This window comes from Canis lupus, chromosome 7 (genome assembly GCF_003254725.2).
Source record: "Canis lupus dingo isolate Sandy chromosome 7, ASM325472v2, whole genome shotgun sequence".
NCBI classification, from domain to species: Eukaryota; Metazoa; Chordata; class Mammalia; order Carnivora; family Canidae; genus Canis; species Canis lupus.
This window is the reverse complement of record NC_064249.1, coordinates 54,151,639-54,169,048: the sequence shown is the minus strand read 5'-3', so window position 1 is coordinate 54,169,048 and position 17,410 is coordinate 54,151,639. Positions and strand designations below refer to the sequence as shown.

Sequence of the window (17,410 nt, the reverse complement as noted above, 5' to 3'; positions counted from 1 at the left end):
GTGGGTAGTCAGATTTCCCCAATGGGCCCCAAAATGTCTCAATTGGTTTATACATTCAGGAGTCAAATCCACACATTACATTTGATTTTTATGGGGGGGAACCCCACAACTCTTTTATGGAGAAATAGAAAAATACCTAAGTTTTTAATATTTCTCTTCCTTTCTCCTTTGCTCTTTTTAAAATAACTCTCCCTCCAGATTAAGGTTCTTTATCATAAAACCATGAACTTTGGTATATCAGGTAAAGCTTTTATCTTCCCCTTTAAGACTGCTTTGCTGTTCTTTTTTTGGTAATCAAACACTTCATGTATATAGGGCAGTACTACAGTTAACAGCACAGCAAAATGCAAAACTGAAAGTTATAGTTAAATTTAACTGTTCTCTGCAGTGCTGTTAGTACTTGTCATTAAAGCGGTAAAATTATTTTACATTAATTAAAAAGTATATGCTCTTCGATAATGTTTAAATGTATCTTAACTATTTTAGTTATTCCTCTTGAATTTATAGTTCTAAGAAGGAAGCTACATCGAGGCTGTAACATAGTATGTGTGTTTGAAAAAAATCTGTGAACGTAGTAAGTTCTCTAAATCTGAAATGGAGAAAGGTCATCTGCAGAAAAAATTCTTAGTTTTTATTACTAATAAAGTAAAACATGTGCAGCTGTTTAGTGTAAGTAGGAAGGAGAGAGAACCCAAGTATTTAGAGGTTTTTGCAGAATACAATTTTGAGAATTCAGTGGAATTGAAAAAAATGCAGAAGAAATATTTTGAGTTTTTGATATGAATATAGCAGGATTCTTTCAGGGATTTAAAAAAATTTTTTCCTGTTAACTTTCTATTACCTCCTCCTCCTCCTCCTTCCTCCTTCTCCTTCCCCTTCCTCCTCCTTCCTCCTCCTTTCTTCTTTTTTTTAGATTTATTTATTCAAGAGAGAGACAGAGAAAGGCAGAGCCATAGGCAGAAGGAGAAGCAGGCTCCCTGCGGAGAGCCGGATGTGGGACTCGATCCCAGGACCCTGGGACCACGACCCCAGCCAAAGGCAGGCATAACCAACTGAGCCACTTAGGCACGCCCTTTTCTATTACATTCCTTTTTTTTTTTTTTAGAAGTTTGGTTATCTTTTTTTTTTTTTTTAATTTTTTTATTTATTTATGGTAGTCAGAGAGAGAGAGAGAGAGAGAGAGGCAGAGACATAGGCAGAGGGAGAAGCAGGCTCCATGCACCGGGAGCCCGACGTGGGATTCGATCCCGGGTCTCCAGGATCGCGCCCTGGGCCAAAGGCAGGCGCTAAACCGCTGCGCCACCCAGGGATCCCCCTTTTCTATTACATTCTTAAATGTAAACATCCTAATTGCAGTGGATTTTTGTTTTTGGTTCTGAGATCAGGAAGCAAATCCTATTATCTGCCCCCAAAGGGCTAAAAAAAATTCCAGGAAAGGCTCTTGGGATGATATGGCCTAGTAAGCATCTCAGCTAGTATCCTTGCAGAAGCCATCTGATTCTGCCAGATTGAGGGAGTGAGGCAGAGAAGAGTTATTCACAGAAACCAAAAGCAAGGGTCCAGAGAGTCGAGTAAGATCAGCAGGAGAGAATGCAGAGCAACCACTAACCTTATAAGCTAAGAAACAAAATTAAGTGGCATTAGGGAGAAACCAAATAAGTGAGAAATCAAATTAGGAAAAAAAAAATCCACAAAAATGAATGTACCACATTGCTGACTAGCTAAGGAAAGAAGATGAAGAGTATGTTTTGCACTGCGTGGTATCTTTGAGAAGTCATGACTTACTAGATCATTATCTTTCTGTAACAGACCAATAAGTGAACAAGAGTTTTTGTTTTTGTTTCTTTTGTTCTTTTTTACCGGATAACTATTTCAAACCATTATCTTGGGCCAAAATCTAGAATCTGCCTTCATTCCAAACTTGTGTTTTCATCTGGTCTGTTGAGCAAATTTTAAAACCTTTTAGGTCCCAAAGGTCATTTGAGTTAATATACAAGTAACATCAGACAGTGTTGTAGGTGAAGTAGTAGAGAACTTTCCTGTTTGCAATTGTACAAGGCAAGTTTCATCTGAAGGTACTATTGTCCTGTGATATTTTTGCTGCTTATATGATTCAGTTGTGGAGACAGAAAACTATGGCAGTGAGCTCTGGGGAATGCATGGAGAAGGAAAAATAGGGAAAAGGGAATGACAACAGAGATTTCCATTTAGTCTGCAAATTGTTTTTGGTTTTTCTCATCCCTAGTCTAGAGCCAAGAGACTGTGGGATTGTTTGTTATCCAAACCGGCGGTAGCAGTGCTGGTGGCAATAGTATAGTAGCTGTCTGCTCTCTCCAAGTGTGGTTGGCCTGTTTCTAGTGAATTCTTTATCCACTTTGGTTGGCCACCTCATAAAGTGTATGTGTTGCCTTTGTATTTTTTCTTGATCTGTGGGCCAGCGACATCTGTGGTTAACATTTGGGAATCTGTTTCAAATCTGGGAAGTGAAAGAAAGATTTTTTTCTTAATAAAAAATTGAAAATATATAGGAAAGTACAGTAGCAGAATCTGCCTTTCCCTTATGTCTTTTTTCCCCCAATTTTCTTCTTTATCAATTAAAAATCCTCTCTAAAGCACCTTTTTTGGGGAGGATCTACACCCCTCCTTCCCCCCTCCCCCCCGAAAGATGCTTTTAAAGAGGACTTTTTTCCTCTTTAAAAGAGAAAGTTGTGTGGCAACTGTGTAGTCCTCAAGGGCTAGACGTCTGTCTTTCTGCTTTGCAGTCCTTAGCTTGAGGCTCTCTTTCTCAAGGTCATCTCATGGTTGCTGAGAAGGCCCTTGCATCCCTCATGTACTTATCCTAGGCAGGAAGATAAGAAAGGAGTAAGGGCAAAGGGCCCATGTCCCTGTGAAGTCCTTTCCCATAGCCCCACCCAGTGATTTCTGATATTATCTTATTGGCTACCTTAACCTGCTGGGCAGGCCAAGATGTGTAAATTGCCACTCTTAGTAATAGAGCAGTTTGATTTGTAAGACAACAGGAAAACAGGAATTTGGTGAAGAACTAGCGGTCTGCCACAATTTAGAACTTTTATATTAAAAAAGTTCCTGTATTATGGATGTCCTTCCCTTCCTCCTTAGAACTATCCATAATGTGAATTTGGTATATTATATTCCTGCATATTATTCTGGCTTTACAGTATATGTTTGTGTCTATGAATAATGTCTTATTTTAATATGCTTTAAAACTGTGGAACATACTATACATATCCTGCACATACTGCTTTTTTTCATTCAACAACGTTTATCCATATTGATGTGCATAGTTCTAGTTTAATTTTAACTACCATGTATTTTTCTGTTACACAGTCTCCATTTTCTTCTTGCTATACATTTAGCTTTTTACCTTTTTCTACTGTAAACAACGCTGTAGTCTTTGTATAAGTCATCTTATATGTGTGAGAGTCTCTCCAGGGTAGGTTCCTAAAGTGGAATTACTGAATAATGGGGTAGTGCTTATTTCAGCTGTTGTAGGTATTGCTGGATTGCTCTCCAAAGTAGCTGTGCCAGATTATTACACTTGGAGCAATATTGTATGAGTGTCCCATTTCTTTATTCCTTACTAACAACACTTGTGTTTTGCCAGTTTGATGAGGTCAAATTCATTTTCCTGTATACTACTGAAGTTCAGCATTTTTTCATATGTTCATTGGCTATATACATTTCTTTGCCTCTGATTTACCCATTCTTTTTTAAAGATTTTATTTATTTATTCATAAGAGACACAGAGAGAGGGGGGCAGAGACACAGGCAGAGGGAGAAGCAGGCTCCATGCAGGGAGCCCGATGTAGGACTTGATCCTGGGACTCCAGGATCATGCCCTGGACCGGAGGCAGGTGCTAAACCGCTGAGCTACCCAGGGATCCCTGATTTACCCATTCTGTGCCATTTTTCACTTGTGTGTTGAGTTGGAAAAGTTTGTTTTTAAAAAGGTTTTTAAATTTTATTTGACAGTGTGCATAAGCTGGCAGGAGGAGTGCCCTGACTTGGAAAAGTTTTTCAATACATTCTGATATTAATTGTTTCTTGATTATTTCCCCTAGTCTTCGATTTCTCATTTGACTATCCACGATGTCATCTGGTTATATTTAAAAAATTAATTTTCGGAGCACCTGGATGGCTCAGTTGGTTACGCATCTGCCTTCAGCTCATGTCATGATCCTGGGGTCTTGGGATAGAGTTCCGGTAATAGGGCTCCCTGCTCAGTGGGAGCCTGGCTTCTTCTCCCTCCCCCTCTGCTGCTACCTCTGGTTGTGCTCTCTCACTCTGTCAAATAAATAAATAAAATCTTTAAAAAAAAATTTCATGTAGTAGAAATTACTTTTTCCTTTATGGTTTGTATTTTGAGTATTAAATTCTTACCTGAAGATATGAAGATATTTGCCTATATTTTAAAGTTTTAGAACTGTATATCCTTAAATCTTTAATTCTCTTGAACTTGTTCTTTTGTATGGTGTGAGGTAGGAATCTTATCTTATTTTTACATGTGGATGAACATTTATTAAACGGCTCATCTTTTTCACCCTGATTTGTAGTGCCACCTCTGTCATATATCAAGTGCATATTCACGTGGATCTGATTCTGCACTCTCCATTCTGTTTTATTGGTTCTTTAGTCTGTCTCTGCCAGTGTATCACACTGACTTAATTACTGTAGCTTGATATATGGTAGACAGTTTTTTCACCCTGTTCAAAATTTTACTGGCTACCATGGCTATGCTCTTCCATGTGATTTTAGCCTACTTTTAAAGTCCTGTAAAAAAATTACATTGAGTTTTTTGAGTGGAACTATATTAAGTATATAGATTAACAGAATTTATTTCTTTAACAGACCATATTTGAGAATGCTGCTCTTTTTATTTTTTTAAAGATATTTCTAAGCAATTTTCTAGTTATTGGCAAAAAGAATTTATCGAATTTTGCATGTTGAACTTGTGTCCAGCAATCTTACTAAAAGTTCCCATTGTCCTTATTGTCTTGGGTTTTTCTATCATTTTCTTTTTTGTTGTTTTTCTTCTTTCAATTCTTAAATCTTTTGTTTCACTTCTTTGTTTTATTCTTTTGGGTAGGATTTCTAGTACATTGTTGGCAGTAAGAAGTGATAGAAGACATTTTTATCCTTTTACTATATTTATTTATTTTTAAAGATTTTATTTATTTATTCATGAGAGACACAGGGAGAGAGAGGCAGAGACACAGGCAGAGGGAGAAGCAGGCTCCACGCAGGGGCCTGACGTGGGACTCAATCCTGGGTCTCCAGGATCAGGCCCTGGGCTGAAGGCGGCACTAAACCGCTGAGCCACCCGGGCTGCCCCTTTTTACTAACTTTAAAGAGAATGCTTCTAACACCTTACCAGGAACTGTTTTGTTTACTGTAGATGTGGGGCAGATATCCTTTATCAGGTTAACAAAGTTTATTATTAATTTTAATCTCCTGGGATTTTTCTTTTCTTTTTCTTTTATTTTTTATTTTTTAAAGATTTTATTTATTTATTCATGAGAGACAGAGACTGAGAGAGAGAGAGAGAGAGAGAGAGAGAGAGAAGCAGAGATATAGGCTGAAGGAGAAGCAGGGTCCATGCAGGAAGCCCGATCTGGGACGGGATCCCACGACTCTGGGATCACGCCCTGAGCTGGAAGGCAGAAGGCAGCCACTCAACTGATGAGCCACCCACGTGTCTCGAGATTAATGTTTTTGTGTGGGCTGACACAATATCCATTCTTCATCTCATGGATAAAGGAGTATTTTTTACTTTTAAGTCTTATTATTTAAGAAATACATTTTGTAAGGCAATAAGTACTGTAGGTAATGATTCCTCTGATGGATCTGGGGAAAGTCAGTTGAATACCTTCTGGGAAGGATTCTAGATGCTATGAAGAACATTCGTGATTCATAGGAAGAGGTCAAATTATCAACATTAACAGGAAGAAGTTAGTTCTAGCCCAGAAATTTATTTGATTCATTTTATTACAATATTCACTTGATCATGGTAGTCTGGTTACTGAACCCACAGTATCTTCAAGATATGCCTGTATTCTCTTTTCTCTAATGTGTTAAACCTGTCAAGTGAATTTTGCATTTCAGACTTCTTATTTTTGTGTTCTGCATCATCCTGTATGGTTGCTTTTTATACTTTGTATTTATCTGATGAGTTACCTCTCTTCATTTATTATTAAATTCTTGAAGACATCTGTGGTAGCTGCTTTATAGTCCTTATCTAATTCCAATATCTGGGTAAACTGTGTCCAATATATATTGACTTTTTGATCATAGTCATGTTTTCTTTTTTTTTTTTTAAGATTTTATTTATTCATGAATACACACACACACACACACACACACACAGAGGCAGAGACACAGGCAGAAGGAGAAGCAGGCTCCATGCAGGTAGCCTGACGTGGGACTTGATCCCAGGACTCCAGGATCATGCCCTGGGCCGAAGACAGGAGCTAAACTGCTGAGCCACCCAGGGATTCCATAGTCATGTTTTCTTGTTTATTTTCATGTCTAGTAATTTTTTATTGTATACCAAATGTTGTAAATATGTTTTTGTGACCCATTAAATGTATTTTCTCCCTAAGAGTGTTGATTCTTTGTTGTTCTAGCAGATAGTTAACTGGCTGGACTTAAATTCTCTGCTTCTACTGCATTGGGCAACGCCTGATAACTTGCTCAGTTCTTTCAGCCATTTAGCTGTTGCTTTTCTTTGGGGGCCTCTGGAGTCTCCTGTGTTGTTGTATTCAGGGCTCAGCTAAAGGGTTGTGGTAGAGTTTACATATATAAATATATCTAGGATTTTCTTCCTTACTTTCCACTTGCTCTACTAGTCTTCTTCTTCATCTCCTGATGCCACAAGCCAATATTAGTATGACTTCCTTCTTGAGTTTCACCTGTGCTACACAATGCAGAGTGGTCTCTGCCCCCAGGCAAGCAGCTATAAAAAGGCAAGTCTCACCTAGTATAGTTATCCTGTTTCAAGGGTTGCCTTCTCTTTTCTGTCTTTTGGTTGCTATCCAGTGCTTTTCTAATTTTTTTAAATTTATTTTTTTGAAGTTTTTATATGAATTCCAGTTAGTTGGCAGTATAATAATTAGTTTCAGGTGTATAATATAGTGACTACACCCGGTGCTCATCACAAGTGCCTTCCGTAATCCCCATTACCTATTTCACCTATCCAGTGCTCTTTATTTATTTTTTAAAGATTTTTTAAATTTATTCATGAGAGACACACGGAGAGAGAGAGGCAGAGACACAGGCAGAGGGAGAAGCAGGCTCCATGCAGGGAGCCCAACGTGGGACTCAATCCCGGGTCTCCAGGATCACACCCCAGGCTGAAGACGGCACTAAATTCCTGAGCCACCGGGGTTGCCCTATCCAGTGCTCTTTAATAGTAGTTTTTACATTTTGGCCACAATTTATAATTGTTGTTAGTGGGAGGATTAGTCCAGTATAAGTTGTTTCTCTTTTATGTGTGTCTTTCATGATTTCATTTTTTTAAAGGCTTTTTTTTTTTAAGAGCAGTTTTAGGTTTACATTAAGATTGAGAGGAAGGTAGAGTTCCCATATGCCTCCTGCCCCCACACATACATACCTCCCCCATTATAAGTATAGTTTCTCCTTTAGCACCTCTAAGAGAGCCTGACTTTTCCTAAATGTGCTCAACAGTTTTCCCCTTGTGTCCTATTGGTTGAGGTTTGGTCACTTGGGCCAGCAAGAGGAATAGAACTGTCATGGCTAGTTTGAATGAATAATGAAGAGGTAGTCTAGCAGAGAATGATTAGTTGAATTCATTTGGGGTCTAATGGAGCTAAACTTGGGTGGAAGTGGGATAAGGAATAAGCAGTACCTGCTGCAGATGCTATCTCTGTGTCTGGCTTTCTCGCCTGGAAAGTTAATGTACAGGTAGATTTCTAAGAGGAGGAATGATACTTTATAGTATTTTCACTGATCTTGATGTTGGATCTCAGTAATATTTACTTGACATTAACTGAACACCTATTGTATGCAAGATTTGGGGGAAATACCTATTATGTGCCAGTGCTCAGCATTGGAGAAATAGCTAAATAAGACATGGGTTTTGCCTCAGGTATGGTTGACCTAAAGTCCAGTGGAATAGGGTGGCTGAAGTGATAAGGGCGGGAAGATAGAGTTATTCTGTAATAATCTGATTTTAGGAAATTTATTTTTCAACAGGAAATGTGGGACATGTGGATTTGGGATATGAATTCATTTGAAAAACCACTTTGGGGTAAGTTGATAGCTGGGAGCGAATGGCTTCAGGGTTGCACTTCTCTTGACCTTGGGGTTTGCATTTACAGCTATGTAGGTTTCATGCTATTGTTGATTGTACTTTATGCCTCATATATACGTAAGTGATTGATTTATACTAAAATCCCAATTTAGTTATTTGAGAAATGTAACCATCAAGCATAGTCCCAGTACTAATTAATCAATGCATTCATAGCTCATTAGGGATGTCAATTTGAAGACTAGATAAATATCAGATTTAGAAATAAAAAGTTTCTTATTTCATAGGGTTTAACCTGCTTGAGCTCACCCAATAATCCTGTCATGTGGGCTTGAAATCAGCTATCCATCAGTGTTGAAGATTCAGGGTTAAAGTTTACCTCTGGAGGCACCTGAGTGGCTCAGTCGGTTAAGTGTCTGACTTTGGCACAGGGTGTGATCCAGAAGTCCTGGGATAGAGCCCACATGGGGCTCCCTGCTGATCAGGGAAGCTGCTTCTCCCTCTGCCCCTCACCCTGCTAATGTGCTTGCGTGCGTGCGCGCTGTCTCTCAAATAAATAAATAAATAAATAAATACATACATACATACATACATACATCTTTTTTTAAAAAAAGTTTGCCTCTGAACTTTTTTTTTTTTTAAACAATACTCTGGCAGTTTGAATAATTGTTGCATCAGTGCATAAAAGTTCCTGATTTTCATCTAAGAAAAGTTCCTAAGTTTCATCTAAGAAAGTGCCTCTAGAACTGCTATTCAGTATTTACTGTGTGCTGTGATGTATAAGTGATGTACATTACCTCATTTAATTTAGTGAAATGGGACTGTAATTTGGGCATATTTTTTCAAAGGAATAAAGAGCCCCAGGTTATGCAAATTAAGAGTAACATTGCTAGGATTGCTTGGCCTAGTCAGTGTTGGAATTGAAATTGGAATCCAAATTTAAATTTCAGCAGTTGGCCTAACTGGAATACTACTCTCTTTCTCTCTCTCTCTTTTTTTAAAGATTTTATTTATTCTTGAGAGACACAGAGAGAGAGGCAGAGACACAGGCTGAGGGAGAAGCAGGCCCCACCACAGGGAGCCGGATGGGATTGGATGGTGGGATGGGAATTATACCTGAACCGAAGGCAGACAGTCAACCACTGAGCCTCCCAGGCATCCCTTACTTCTCTTTTAATATGCTGATTGTGTTGGGCGTTCCCAAGGCGACCCCAGGTTTAGTGATTGGCTAGGACTCCCAGGATTCAGCATAAGTCATAATAACAGCTAAGACTTACTACAGTAAAAGGTTACAAAACCGAATTGGCAAAGGGAAAAAGTACATGGGGTGAAGTCTGGAGGAAACCAGGCACACACTTCTAAGAACCTCTCCCAGTGGAGTCACACATGATATGCTCTAGCAGTGAATTCTGATAATATATGTGAAGTGTTATCAGCTGGGGAAATTCTTTAGACTCCGTGCCATTGTCTTTATTGGGGCTATTCATGGTGGCACACTCTGCCTAGGATGCACCAAAATTTCAGTCTCCCAGAAGGAAAAATAGGTGTTTTGCACAAACCATATTGTTTGTACAAATAGTTTAGGCACAGTTAGGTACATTTATCATTTAAATAAGTTTTATATCAGTGTAGGGAATTGTTTATTATTCAAGTTTCCAGATGCCAGTCAGGGCCAACCTTGCAACCAAGCCTTTCTAGGGATAGTAATATTGAGCCTGGTGTGTTAACTTTTATCCTGTACATTGATTTATTTAAGCAGATTGTGATTATGATCATTTAGCTTCTGAGAAATAATAAGAGAAGTACATAATATGGCAAACCAAGTGCTTGAATGGTGTTCATGGCGGGGGGTTCCCATGACTGTATTAATATATGGTTTTAGATTTTTCTTGGAAGGACTCCTCCAACTTAACATAATGTTCTACTCCTGGCTAAGGTTTATTAACAGCAAAGGATGCAGTACAGGAATAGCAGGAAAAAGCTATATACAGGTGACTGCTAGGAAGATCAGATACAAATGTTCATCTTTCCTCTATGAGGGATCACATGGACATGATTTTCTGTGGCCAGTATACTGGTGACTAAAACGTAGGACCCCAACCAGATACCAGGTGCACATCATAAATCTTGATACTTACTTTAAACAATGCTGACAGCCTGATAGATCCTGATCCACTGCCTCTAACATCCTTACCCAGTGACTGAACATTCCAGGAGTTTAGTTCTCAGAGTTTGGCCAGGGGTCATTGCCATGGCTCCAGGCATTCCCTGCCCCCATCCCCCAACCCCCAGAGTAGCAAGGACTCAGTAAAACAGACTTGCTGTGTTAACTCTTTCTTCACAGTATCCTACATGAAATAATGTTGCCTTTGTTAAATATAGCATTTAATGCTGATACATTCTTTAGAATATGATATTCTAAACTTAGAAAAAATAATTGACAGTAAATATAGTTCCTAAATTTCACTTCTCTTAGAATTCTTTAATTCTTTTTACTTCTTTTAGATTCTTTTAGGGATTTGTATAATGGTGACTTCTCGATTTACCATTTATGTCCACAACTATTTGTGTTATATATGTTAAAGAAGAGTATAGGAATATGATTTTAAACAGTTAAATTAAGATATTACAAAATTAACTTTCACTCAGTGAAGGTCTTCCCTGTGAACATGATAAGGATGTCTTTTTTATGGAATTTGCAGATGTACAGAAATACCAGTTTTGCAGAAAAAAAATAACCTGTAGCTTAAAAATTGGCTGATTCTACGATTTGAAACCAGTCTTTATTACTTTATCTGTTGCCATTTGAAACCTGTATTGTGTTGTGCAAAAAAGACAAAGTAGATAGGGAAAGTTCCATGCTTAAAAATGAGAAGTTCTGAGTTAATGAAGTTATTAGGTTTCTTTGTTGCAGAACTTCACAGCACCTTTAGAGCAGTAATATATAATATTATCTCAGGGCATATAGAGTATATACATTTCCCTAACATACTTGACCATGGAATTTATTTAGTAAGAACTGGCAAGTATGGGTCTTGCAATTAGGGTTCTTGAGAACAAAATAGAAGAACAGCAAGCAGGAAGCCATTAAAGAGTTAGGTAAAGGAAAGACAGAAATAAAACCGCTATAGAAAAAAAATTAAGACCTTGTTGCAGAAAAATTTAGTAAAAAGTTTCGTATAAGATACTGCCTTCTGGTAAAACCTATTTAGAAACTTCCCTATCTGTATGTCTTTTTCCTGCCAGGTTTCCTGAGTTGATGTTTCTCTTTTGTAATGTGAATGGTGCATCTCTTAGATTGTTTAACAGTGTGGTAAAGGGCTCCAATGGTGTGGATCATTGCCTTCAGTCTTGCACCTTCTAGGTACCTGACATGGTATCAAGAACATTAGTTGGCCAAGACTCAGTAAATACCAGATAGCCTGGAATGAACTGTGACTCTAAAATACTGAAACTTTTTTTTTTTAAAGGAACAACAGTATAGTAGACATAAAGGGTGCTGTACATTTAATGATGATGTCATTTTGTAAGATATTTTTGGAATTTTTCTTTTCTCTTTTTAAACACTTTTTAAGAATTTATTTATTTTAGAGAGAGATGGACACAGAGAAAGTGTGTGCGCCAGTGGGGGGAGGGAAAGGGACAAGCAGACTCCCTGCTGAGCGCAGAGCCCCACGGGGGGAGGGGGTTGGGGGGGTGGCCTCAATCTCCTGACCTTGAGGTCCTGACCTGAGCTGAAACCAAGGAGGCTTAACTGACTGAGCCACTCAGGTGCCCCTGGAATTTTTCTCTTAAATGGCTCTTGAGTTGAACTCCTCATCTCCAGCTTTTTTATGATTTATATCACTTTTTAAAAAGATTTCTATCATTTTTAAATTTATTTTCTCAGAACAGTAGAATTGTTCCACCATATACATGTAAACTTTTAACTACTAGATTTCTTTTTTCAGTAGGTGGAATATCATTCTCAGTAGTTAGGCTTGTTATAGCAAAGGAAGGCTAGTTGGTCAAAAGTAGCCAAGGCCTTCCTCAAGAAGGAATGCAAGGTGAGAAGACTTCTTTAGCATGTATCAAGAATTATTAGAAAGTTGTAAGAAAGACAGCAGTGTGGTGTAAGGGTAGATGGACCAGTGGAAGAGAGCACAGAACCCTGGAAACCTGGTATATGGCAAAGTTTGCATTGCACACCTTCCATACATTGTACCAGGACAGTTGGTTATCCACATGGAAGAAAGTGACATTGAATCTCTTCTTAAACTTGAAAAGGTAAAACTTAAAAAATTTTAGACATTATTTTTAATGATTTCTAGATAAGAATTTCTTATGACATAGAAAATGTAAGCCACAAAAGACACCTGTTATTAAGAAGACAAGCTGTAAACTGGGAAAAGATTCTTGCAGTACATGTAACTAACACAAGATTAGAATCCGGACTGCACAAAAATATTCACAAACTAGTAGGAAAAAGGCAGAACAACCCACTGAAACAGTAGTGGACTAGACTTCATAGGCACGTTAGAGAAGAGGAAATGGAGTAACCGATAATGTCCAAGACAGTGGGGAAATACAAATCAAAACTATATTAAGATACTAACTACACACTCACCGGATTGTTAAAAAATAAGGAAGTATGACATCAATAAGTATTGCCAGGGATATAACACATCCAGAGTGCTCATTTTGCTTACTGTTTTGCTTCAACCACCTTGGAAAACAAATTGGTCATATTTAGTCATATTTGAAATAGTCATATTTGCATACCATATGACCTAATACCCTTATATGTGTACTCTAGATCAGGGGTTGGTGTGACAACTCATGAGTTAAAAAAGGTTTTTAACATTTTGAAATGGTGAGATAAAAAATTGTGTAATTTGTAACATGCAAATTATACGAAATGCAAATTTCAGTGTCCATAAAAAAAGTTCTGTTGCAATACTGTCATACCTGTTTCTGTATCATTTATATAAAGCTACTTTTGTGGCATAGTACCAGAGATGAATGGTTACACCACAGATCTTCTGTCTTGCAAAGCCTAAAATATTTACCATCTTGCCCTTTGCTGAACCACTCTTGCCTTGCACCCCTTACTTCTGCATGTGTGTGCCAGGAAACATATTTAGGAATGTTCATAATAGTACTGTTGATAATGATAGAAGCCTAGAAAGAACCACATATCCATTAAGCATAAAATGGATAAATTGTGGTATGCTATGCCAGTGGAATACTATTGAGTAGTAAAAACAAATTGACTGTAACTGCATGCAACGTATGGATGGGTCTCAGGAATTCAGATTTTTCCATTTATAAGTAGTTCAGAAACAGACAAATGTAAAGAAGGCATTGCTAAGGATACTAGCGAAGTAAAACTGTCAGGAGAAGAGAGAATGGTAAGTTTGGAATAAAAATTGCCTTTGAGGAGCTGAGGAAGAGATTTTTTTTTTTTTTTTTTAAGATTTTATTTAAGAGACACAGAGAGAGAGAGGGAGTCAGAGACATAGGCAAAGGGAGAAGCAGGCTCCATGCAGGGAGCCTGACGTGGGACTCGATCCCAGGTCTCCAGGATCAGGCCCTGGGCTGAAGGCAGCGCTAAACCGCTGAGCCACCCAGGGTGCCCAGGAAGAGATGGTATTGGAAAGGGAACTTTAAAGATTATATTCTTTTTTTTTTTTTTTTTTTCGGTTTAAGGATTATATTCTTTTTTTTTTTTTTTTTTTTTTTAAGGATTATATTCTTAAACTGGGTGATGGATATATAATACATGTGCGTTGTGTTGTGATTCTTTGTTTCAGTGATGTGTCTTCTATATACTTTTGATATTTGATGTATTTTTGTAATTTGGAGCACTAAAAGGTATCTTTTCAAGTAGTATAGTTTGCCTCATAATGTGCAGTTGTTTATAACTAGTGGATATATCTAGTTCCTCTAGAAAGGGAACCTCAGCAGTAGACCAGAACCTGCTTGATTTCACCTATAGGTCTCCTCTTTCCTCCCCTCTCCCAACACCCCAAGTGTTCTGGTTGTGTTAGGAACTCTCCTAAGCAGAAAAGGGGATTAATAGAAGGATTGCTGCTGTTTGCAGAAGCTAAGGAAGAGTCAGGGACTTGGTCACCCTCAGGACCCTTTGCCTCTTGTTCTGTATGCTTCTATTTGGGTTCATTCTCTTGGACTGCAGGTGGGCTTTCTCCATGTGTTGGGCAGTGTAGCTGACTGCACAGCCACATGCATAGCCTCCAGCTCTGTGACTTGAGAAGCCAAGGGGTGAGGTTCTGTGGTTGGCCTGACCAGGTCACTTGATTGCCTTCTGGCCAGGTGGCTGGTCCTGTTTACCAGGAAAAACCTTTAGGGGGGGGCAAGGAGAGCAAGGGTCAGGATCATGAACCAGGAAGCCCTCTCGGTTTGTGTCTATTTTATGCCTGTTCTTTACGTGTAAATCAATATATGGAATTTGATACAGCTTTGTAAATATCAAGGCTAGTTTGAAATGACCCTTGAGACATTTTATGTTGCTAGGACATGAAATTTATTAGTAGTTGGGGGTGGAAGAGGGGTTAGAAATGTCTGTTGAGGGCAGCCCTGATGGCCCAGCGGTTTGGTGCCGCCTTCAGCCCAGGGTATGATCCTGGAGACCTGGGATCGAGTCCCACGTCAGGCTCCCTGCATGGAACCTGCTTCTCCCTCTGCCTCTCTCTCTCTCTCTCTCTCTCTTTCTCTCTCTCTCTCTCTCTGTCATGAATAAATAAATAAAATCTCAAAAAAAAAAAAAGAAATGTCTGTTGAACATATCACTTAAAAGAAAAATCAAAATACAGCATCACCACAAAGATCTCTTTTACTACCCCTTTATAGTCACAGTCATTTCTTTTCTTCCTGACAAGGACATTTAAGACATTAAAATATTTGAGTCAAAATAGACATTATCTAAACTTTAAGACATATCTGCTGTATTCCAAATGACTGGAGGACACTTAAACAATTGGCAATAGTGTTTAACTGGGATGAGGGTTTATAGGTGGTTTTGTATCTTTTCTTTTACTTTTTTGTGTTTGCCAAGTTCTTTGAGCATATATTACTTTATAATTAGGAAAAATACTAACTTTTAAAGAAATTGCTAGAAGTTAAGTCATTTATCACCTTGTAGATTGACATTCTATTCAGGATACTGGTAAATTTTATAGGAGCCTGTACTCTGAGTACATATGATAAACATGTTTCCCCAACGTCTGAACTTGGAGAACTTGCAATAACACCTGGGAAACAATTAGAGAAAGAGAATATCCAAATTTATATGGAATGTACACATCATTTTGTATATAATTTTTAGACTAGTTCTTAACTAATTTTTGTTAAATATTCAGAGTATGCTGATATCTAAAACTTGGTTCATGTTTTGGCTGGTGAATGAGTCTTCTCAGTGCCAAATTTTAGTAAGTAATCACTTGACAACTCATAGACAGTGGGAGAAATGTTGGCCTAAACACTTCACTGTAAATGGAAACTATAGAATTAAAAATTAAAGGACTAGAGCCATACTTACCTTAGCCAGTAGGTAATAGGCCAGAATAGTTGCGACTTTGTTTTGACAACTTTGGCTTCAGTTATTATCTGTTCATAGATTTACTTTTGTTACTGGTATAAGGTAGGATCTAAATTTATTTTTTACTGTATGGAAAGCCATTTGTCCACATATCAGTTTTCTGCTCTGATTTGTAGTAGCACCTGTCCAGTTTTCTGTACATGTATGGGTTTGTTTTAGAGAACCACATGATTTTAGATTCTTCTGTTTTATTATAAATCCAGTCCTAATAAGCTTCCTTTGTGTTTTAATTAGAATTGTATTAAATTTATATATTAATTTTGGAAAGAGGCTATTAATTTTTTTTCTGAACATAATATATCTAGCCATTAGTCAATTCTCTAAAATTATATCCTTCAATAAAGCTCCACAACTTTTTCTGTGTCTTGCACATATTTTGTTAAAGTTTTTTTTTTTTTTTAAGATTTTATTTATTTATATGAGAGAGAGAGAGACAGCAAGAGAGCACACAAGTGGGGGGAGTTGGGGGGGTTGGGGGAGCAGCGGAAGAGGAGAAGTAGGCTCTGTGCAACGGGGAGCCCAGTGTGGGGCTGGATCACAGGGATCATGACCCAAGTTAAAGGCGACACTTGGGGCAACCCCTGGTGGCTCAGTGGTTTAGCGCCGCCTTCAGCCCAGGGCCTGATTCTGGAGACCCGGATCGAGTCCCACGTGGGGCTCCCTGCATGGAGCCTGCTTCTCCCTCTGCCTGTGTCTCTGCCTCTCTCTCTCTCTCTCTCTCTTTCTCTCTGCTTCTCATGAATAAGTAAATAAAATTTTAAAAAGAAAAAAGTATGTTTATTGTAGGTTAAAGAATTTTCTTTCTAGACCTTTTTTGTTACTGAAGTCCTATATTGATGAATAATGAATTACTTCCAAAGTTAATGGCCTTAAACAATAGACATTTATTATCTTGTATTTTCTTTGGGTCAGGAATGCAGGAGCAGCTTAGCAGGGTGGTATTGATTCAGGATCTTTCTGGATGTTGCAGTCAGAATGTCAGCAGAAGCTGTAGCCCTCTGAAGGGTTGATTGGGATTGCTTCCAAAGGAGTTCACTTACATGCCTGGCATACAGTTTGTTGGCAGGCTTCAGTTTCTTACCGTGTGGACCTCTTTATAGGGATGCTTGAGTATCCTTCTGAATTGGTGCTGGTTTTCCCCAGAGTGTGATCTGAGAGAGAGCTAGGAGGAAGAGTGTTTTTTTTTCTTTTTTTGTTTAAAAATTATTTACAAAAAAAAAAATTACTTATTTATTTATTTGAGAGAGAGAGCACGCGTGTGCGTGCACAAGCGGCGGGGGGCGGGGGGGGGGCAGAAGGGAGAAGAGGCAGAGGGAGAGGAAGAAGCAGACTCTCCTCTGAGCAGGGAGCCTGATGCAAGACTTGATCCTGAGGACCCTAGGATCAGGACCTGAGCTGAAGGTAGCTGCTTCACCTTCTGAGCCATCCAGGTACCCTGGAGGAAGTGCCTTGAAATCACACATTCTTACTTCCACTATATTGATTAGGAGCAAGTCACCAAGTCCAGCGCCATGCTAGGAGGGAGA

At 38.5% G+C, this 17,410-nt stretch overlaps 1 protein-coding gene and 1 long non-coding RNA gene across 3 annotated transcripts in view; one reads left to right on the top strand and one right to left on the bottom strand.

Annotated features, from left to right (window-relative positions):
* The window catches only part of GALNT1 (polypeptide N-acetylgalactosaminyltransferase 1), a 122,592-nt gene that overhangs the window by 36,342 nt on the left and 68,840 nt on the right, over window positions 1-17,410 (top strand). Inside the window, exon 1 of one of the 2 annotated variants that reach the window (XM_035718930.2) lies at window positions 8,227-8,287. The exons of the other annotated variant lie outside the window; for it this stretch is intronic. The gene's annotated coding sequence lies outside the window, so the exon portion shown is untranslated. Of the gene's footprint in view, window positions 1-8,226; window positions 8,288-17,410 lie in introns of those variants that run through there. 2 annotated transcript variants of the gene reach the window in all.
* Window positions 2,013-10,571, bottom strand: LOC112647872 (uncharacterized). The gene is made up of 2 exons (XR_003128545.3): window positions 10,426-10,571; window positions 2,013-2,476 (listed from the first exon to the last, which is right to left on the bottom strand). It is a non-coding gene; the product is annotated as an uncharacterized LOC112647872 (long non-coding RNA).